This window comes from Lycium ferocissimum, chromosome 6, assembly GCF_029784015.1.
Source record: "Lycium ferocissimum isolate CSIRO_LF1 chromosome 6, AGI_CSIRO_Lferr_CH_V1, whole genome shotgun sequence".
Taxonomy (NCBI): domain Eukaryota; kingdom Viridiplantae; phylum Streptophyta; class Magnoliopsida; order Solanales; family Solanaceae; genus Lycium; species Lycium ferocissimum.
The window spans coordinates 26,259,346-26,266,625 of NC_081347.1; positions in this window are offsets into that span (position 1 = coordinate 26,259,346).

Sequence of the window (7,280 nt, forward strand, 5' to 3'; positions counted from 1 at the left end):
GTTGTTGTCAAATATTGAATTTTTTCAACAATATTATTTTTGTTGCCAAAGAGTTGTTGCCATTTCTGTACTTTCTTGTAGTGAGATTTCCAACCAAAAGTCCAAAATATCCTTGAGTCCCTTGGGAACCGAACCAACCACTCAACCAAGTCATAATCGACATTTCGGACCTAATGGAATCCACGAAACTTTCAAAATGACTCATTTATCCCCGATGTTGACTTTGGTCAATCAAACACTTAGGAACTTCCAAAAATCTCATTTTCTCACCCAAATCTCACCGGATGCCTCGAAAATTGCACCACCCATCCCCACAAGTCAAATATAGCATTAAGAATCTAAGGGAAGGGTCAACAGGGGTAAAATAGGCAAAACATCCAAAACAACATTTGATTGAGGGATCACCATTAGCATTGAGGTCATTCACCACACTACATCTATTATACATACGGCAATACACGAAGCGAGAGTACATGGTTAATACACACCTATAGCACCAACGTCCCACTTGCAACCAATACATGGATATTGAGTTATGGTCGGATTTAGAAGTTGATTATATGATTGAACTCGTGAGAGTATGGGTGATTGGGAATGTACCAAAGTTATGATTTTGGCCCAGCAGTTCTGATTTGATATTTGGCTGACTTTTTAGTCCGACTTTTTTATATTGTATTATGGATATCGTTGAATTTGTTTACCCATCTAGAGTACACGTTTGAATAGGTTGGAAACATTTAAAGGTTCTAGGGAAAGGTAAGTTTTTTCGGGGTGTTTAACATAGTTTCTAATTGAGGTAAGTTAAGATTTTGACTTTGATGGCGAATGTTTCTCAACTAAATGATAAATAAAATATACTACATGTATGGGGGTAACGTATAGGAGTGGTGATGATGAGTGCTTATGCGGGTATGGAAACATCAAGGGGCGTGAGACTTTTGTCAATTTGAGAAGATCAACAATGATGGTAATTCAACCTATGTGATTGGCAATCCCACGAAGTATGTTAGTATGAGTAATGGAAAGTCATTAGTTGATCAAGCATATTATGTCCCTCCTATGATAAGTGAATATAGTGCAATACGGCTAGACAAAGTGAGCTTGAGTTAAACTCTTAAATCCAATTAATATCCTTTATAGGTAGTGTATTGCTCTGCAAAATACACTTAATGATTGGACATATATGAGTGTGAAGTGGGGCCGCTCCTATGAAGTTATGACAAGAACTTCTAGAGCACTCATGAATACAAACATGTGCATGGCCTATTAGCACAAAACTGCTACAAACAACAAAGTGTGTGAGGGCATTATGTGATAGATAAGACACTGAACTTACAAAAGAATTCTTGGTTCATAAAAGTTCAAAACTTCACCACTTATTATGTAATATTATATTATTTATCTAGGCCTAGTTCATAGTTTAAAATACATAAGATTCGACGCATTATGTTCATTTGTGGAAACTAGCTAAACTTCTTATTTCACTCTATTCCTTAAATTATTTTTTTGAGATATGTAGGGGGTTGTTGAAAATAATAAAAAAAAATCTAAAAAAGAAGTGGTCATATTCATGTCTAGGTTTCATTCCTTAATACTTTGCTAATGAATATTTAATATGATAATTATCTTACAATCCTAATGTCAGTTTTCAAACCATAACCGACCACATTTGAATTGGTTTTGAATTCTTTTGTTCAAATTATCACTGACCATTAATAAAAGGTTTTGAAATTTACAAAATTTTAAGCTTTGTTTTGTAGGAATAACCATTAGCCTCTTTATTTTTCATTATTCATTAGCCACTTTACTGTCGTAAGTTGGAGCATCTTCAGCCATCTGATGAGGTGGTTGTTCTATCTATATATATTCAGACCTTTTCTTTTGAAAGAAATAACATCTAAATAAATTTCTCCTTCTTATATTCTATTATGTTGAGTTTTCTTCTCTATTTAATCTTTGTTGTTACTGCTCCTAGTTACTAGAAGAGCTTGTCGAATGTTGCAAAAGAGGTTGTGACAAAGTCCAAAACTGATGAAGGAAAATAAAATCTAAGCTAAATATGGCTAGAGGATACATTAATTGATAACCCTATCAAAACGGAAGTTCTTGCAATTTATACTGAGGAAACCCTAGAGGGTAAAAGGGTGATTCATCACAAAATATTCTACATAGGATCCTAGTACTTTGGTGCATAACAACCTTCTGAGAAGAACTAAAAGAGTAATTAAAAATATTATCGGGCTAAATATGTAAATTCAAAAACTATGACTTAGCTTTTGCGGGCCAAACCATTATAGGCAAAACTCAACTTTTAACTAACTCCCAACGAATTCTAACATCTAGGTACTTTTCCACAAGCTCGAGGTACCACTCATTCGGTTTCATTCATAACAAGGTCAAGGGAGGAATTGAGGGAATCTTACCTTCCTAGAATCATAGTCCCCAGGTCACCTGATCAGTAGGCATGTCTTTTCATTTGACCAAAACTTGAGGCGTTGGCTTGTTTCCTTTTTGGATTATTCTTCTTTCCATGATAGCCTCAAGTTCTGCACAATTGGGGCTAGAAATGTCTGCCACAGAAGGGTGATTAAAGGTGTCTGGAACTTTCTGGCAAGGCTTGAGTTGAGACATATGAAAAGTGGGGTGAGTGCCACATGAGAAGGTAGAGACAGCTTGTAGGCGATAACTCCAATCTTCTCCAAGATTTGATAAGGCCGATAAACTTAGCTAATAGCTTTGTGAATGAGTGATTAGACAAGGTAGATTGTATGTACGGCTAAATTTTGAAAAGTACCGAATCCCGAATTTGATATTGCTTATCACTCATGTGTTGGTTAGCCAAGTCAGTCATCGTTTATTGTGCTCTTTGTAAGTGAAACTAGAGCAATTGAGTCTTGAATTCCTTGACAGTGAGGCTCCTACCCATCTTTTCTTCCACAAAATCTCCAGGCAGATAAGGCAAGTGAATGGGAGGAGACCAACCAAACAATGCCTCATACGAAGTTAGTTGCAGAATGAAATGTGATATGTACCACCATTCAGCCAAGTGTAGATACAAGGACCATTCTTGTTGACTGTCATCGGAATACCACCATAAATAGGTCTTCAATGTGCTATTAAGTACATATGTTTGGCCATCTGATTGAGGATGGTAGGCTGATGAAGCTTTGAGCTTAACACCATGTTAAAAAAAACACCTCCTATGAAAATTTACTTACAAAGATTAGATCTTTATGACTGACTATATTGTCAGCCATTCCATGGAGCTTATAAACCTGATCCAAGAACAACATGGCTATAGAAGTAGCTAAATATGAATGATTGAGAGTAAGGAAGTAGACATATTTTCTGAGCATGTCCAGTATCACCAAGATTGTAGTTTTACCCTTAGACTTAGGACGGTCCTCCACAAAGTCCACACTGATGCTTGACCATGCAATTTTTGGGATCATCAGTGGCTAAGTTAGCCAGGACATGCAAAATGATTACTCTTGCTTCTTGACATATTGCACACTTCTTGACATAGGCTATAACATCCTCTGTCAAACCCTTCCAATAGAATAGACTGTACAACCTTCTATGAGTATCGTCCATCTATTATAACACCTACAACATATTCTTTTATTTGCCTCGCTTCTCTTCTTCACCACTTTTATTGTAATCGTCTTTATTAATACTGCATACGTGCTTCTTCGAGATTAGTTTGGGAGAAAATCATTGAAGAAGTTTAACTATCTCAACTTATGGACGTTTATCATAGTAATAGCATCATCCCATACTTATCGAGTCGTTGCCTCACCCTACCTCACCCTTCTCTAACTTAGTTTGTCGTAATGTCCTCTCTCTGGTGTCATTATAGCCCTTGAATCCATATTGACGGGTGGTAACCGACCAGTACCTTCTCCTACATTTCTGTTCAGTTTCCTGCTAGCTGTACTTTACTTTGATATCGGCATTACTGAAAAGGAGAAAAGGTGAGAAAATAGGAATTCAAATGCTTATGACTTCGCTCTAACTTACGAATTCACTCTAACGCACGATCTAAATTTCAAGGAAGGTAACATCTTAAATGCCCTGCAGCCTCCTGATATAAATATGGCGCTACACATCTATAATCAAAACTCTACTAGACACGGCTTACAGAATTTAAGAAGTATTTTTTTTCCCATCCCAACTTTATTTATATTGGGTTCTCTTTTAAATCCTTGTTTAAAAATGTCTTATACTAAAGCATTGGTTAATCAAATTTATACATTTTTAGAAATTGAAGAGGGAGTTGAACCATCTTTAGCTGAAGCCGACCTCGCTATTGATGCCGAGTTTAGAAAAGTTTTTAATCATTATTCTAATTTAGAAGAACATGCTACACTCGTTGCTCCACGCCCTACTACTTCTCAAAATAGCAAAAAGGGCTTGTCGGGTTTGTCACATTTAAAAGTTTTACATTCACATCCAACTCCTTCTTGTAATGCAAACTTTGATGAATATCACTTTTATTTGATGTAGCCAAATGTAGTTATCAAGGAACTAGATGATTTGGACGTCTTAGCATGGTGGAAGAAATACAAGGCAAGTTATCCGATACTCTCAAGAATGGCTCGAGATATCCTTACGGTTCAAGTATCAACCGTAGCTTCAGAGAGTGCATTTAGCCAAGGAAGACAACAAATTGGAGACCATAGACACTCATTATCCAAATTTAGCTTGCAAGTACTAGTGTGCATTCGCGATTGGATTAGATCGGAGCGACGCAACCAAAACTTAGAAGCGGTGGAAGGCGAAGAGAAAGAGATTGAAGATTTAATAGCAAGTGGAGCGGACCAAATGGAAGACTTTGAAGATATCTCCATGGCCGAATATGATATGGGCGAAATTAACCAAATGATTGACAATTGGTGATTTTATTATTCTACTATTTCTTTGCAACTCATGTAATATTTGCAAGTTAAAAAAAACTACAACTTGTAAATAAATGTTATCCAAGAATGAATAAAATATATGGCTCATTGAGCTTTCTTCTATTTACTTGTGTTCATATTTTTACTTATATTAAGTTAGGAATATACCTAAAATATACTAAGAATATACTTATAATATACATCTACTTAAATTACAAACTAGAAAGTTATGTACTTGAAAAATAACTAAAATATACTAAATATAAATATACTTAATTTATAAAATACGAATTTATAAACTTAGAAAAAAATTAAGCTATAAATAACTTAAGTTATAATATATAAGTATATATAGTATACATATAACTTAAACATATATATATAAGTTATAAGTCAATATAGTATACATATAACTTAAACACACACACACATAATATATATATATATATATATAAAGTTATATAACCTAAGTATATGATATATATAAGTATATTCTTAGTATATTTTGGGTATATGTAGTATAACTTAAGCATATAACTTAACATATATATATATATATACGTATATGCTGTATTGCTGTTAGTTAGTAAATATATAAACTTTACTTATAAACTTATATAACATATGTAAATATACCTATAATATACTAATAAATACTATAATATATATATATATATATATATACAAAAAAAAAAAAGAGGTTTTGGACACTTTTGAACCGGACCGGTTTCGAATATTTAACCGGTAAACCGGAAACCGGCCCGTTTGTTAAACGGTTACCGATCCGGTCCGGTTCGAACCGGTTAACAGGTTTACAAATGGGACTTAAATACATGGTTTATCAAGCCTTGAAAATAAGAGAGATAATTAGTGAGGCTAAAAGACATAACCAAGTATTCAAAGTGGCTTGAATATGTTCCTAAAAGCAGTCTTCTAGACATCAGTTGCTTCCATTCTCATATGGTGGTAACCAGATCTATGACCAAGCTTAGAATAGACCTTCGATCCACCTAGCTCATCTAGAAGTTCTTCAATCATTGTTATAGTAACTTGTCTTTGATGGTAGCCTTGTTGAGTGCCCTGTAATCAACACAAATCCTCCATGAACCACCTTCTTTCTGACTAGCACCACATGTGAGGCAGAGGGACTTGAACTTGGCTGGACTATGCCTTGGCCTAGCATTTCCTACACCAACCCTTCAATAATGTCTTTTGTTTTGAAGAAAACTTGTATGGACTTACATTAATAGGATTAGTTTCCACTTGCAAGGGAATTTTGTGATCAAAATAACCCCTAGCAAGAGGTTATCCCTTTAGATCAGCAAACAACTGATTGTACTACTCTAACAACTCAACTATTGGAGGTGGAATACCCTTGTTTATATATATTCCTTCAACCTCAACAGGCAATACCTTTATCATGATTAAATGTGCCCTCTCAGAAGCCAATTTATCTAATTTTTTAGCCTCCACAATTCTGGTCTTGTCTCTAATACCTAGCAGCACCACATCCTTATCCTAGTATTTCAATCCCGAGGTCAAATCCTTAAAATTCAAATGAATATCTCCGAAGGTTAACAACCACTAGACCCCTAAGATTATATCACGTGACCCCAAGGGTAATGATAAAAGTCATCAGTAAAGGTGACCCCTTTCAGCATCCAACTTAGGCCTTTACATAACGCAGCAGTTCATCTAGTATTTCCATGTACTACATTAACAGATTGAGGCCTGACTGCTTAGATTCTTCCCTGCACCTTCTTGCCCACTTGATCACCTATAAAATATTGGGAATTGCCAAGATTGATGTGGATATTCAATGACCTCTATTCACAATAGTCAGTTACCCTCAGAATGTGGTAACCAGGCACCCCACTCGGAGCATAAACATAAATTTCACAAGATTTTTCCTTCTCCTTTACTACCTCCTCCACTTCTTGCTCCTCAGGTGCTACTTCCCTTTCTGGTGCAACTTGATCACACTCCTCCAATAGATACAAACGTTTAGAGGTGTTACACTTGTGGCCAGGAATAAACTTTTCTTCATAGAAGAAACACAAGCCCTTCTGTCTTTCCTCACTCATTTCAGCTATAGTGAGCCTCCCAGTGTTAGTTTTGTTCATGCTAAAGCGTAGTCCTTTCTAAACAGGCTTCCTTCCATTTTGACAAAGGACTGGGCAGATACTTGTGATTCAATATTTCTTGCTAGTTAATTAGCTTGGGCAAAGAAAAGGGTCTATGGTTTTTCACAATGAAGCCAATCTCAAGTTTAAGACTAGTGATCAATGCACCAATGTCATACTCAGGAAGGATCACAAGCCTGGGTATAATCCTGTCAAATTCCTTTTGGTAATCATCCATGGTTCCTAATTGTTTAGCCAA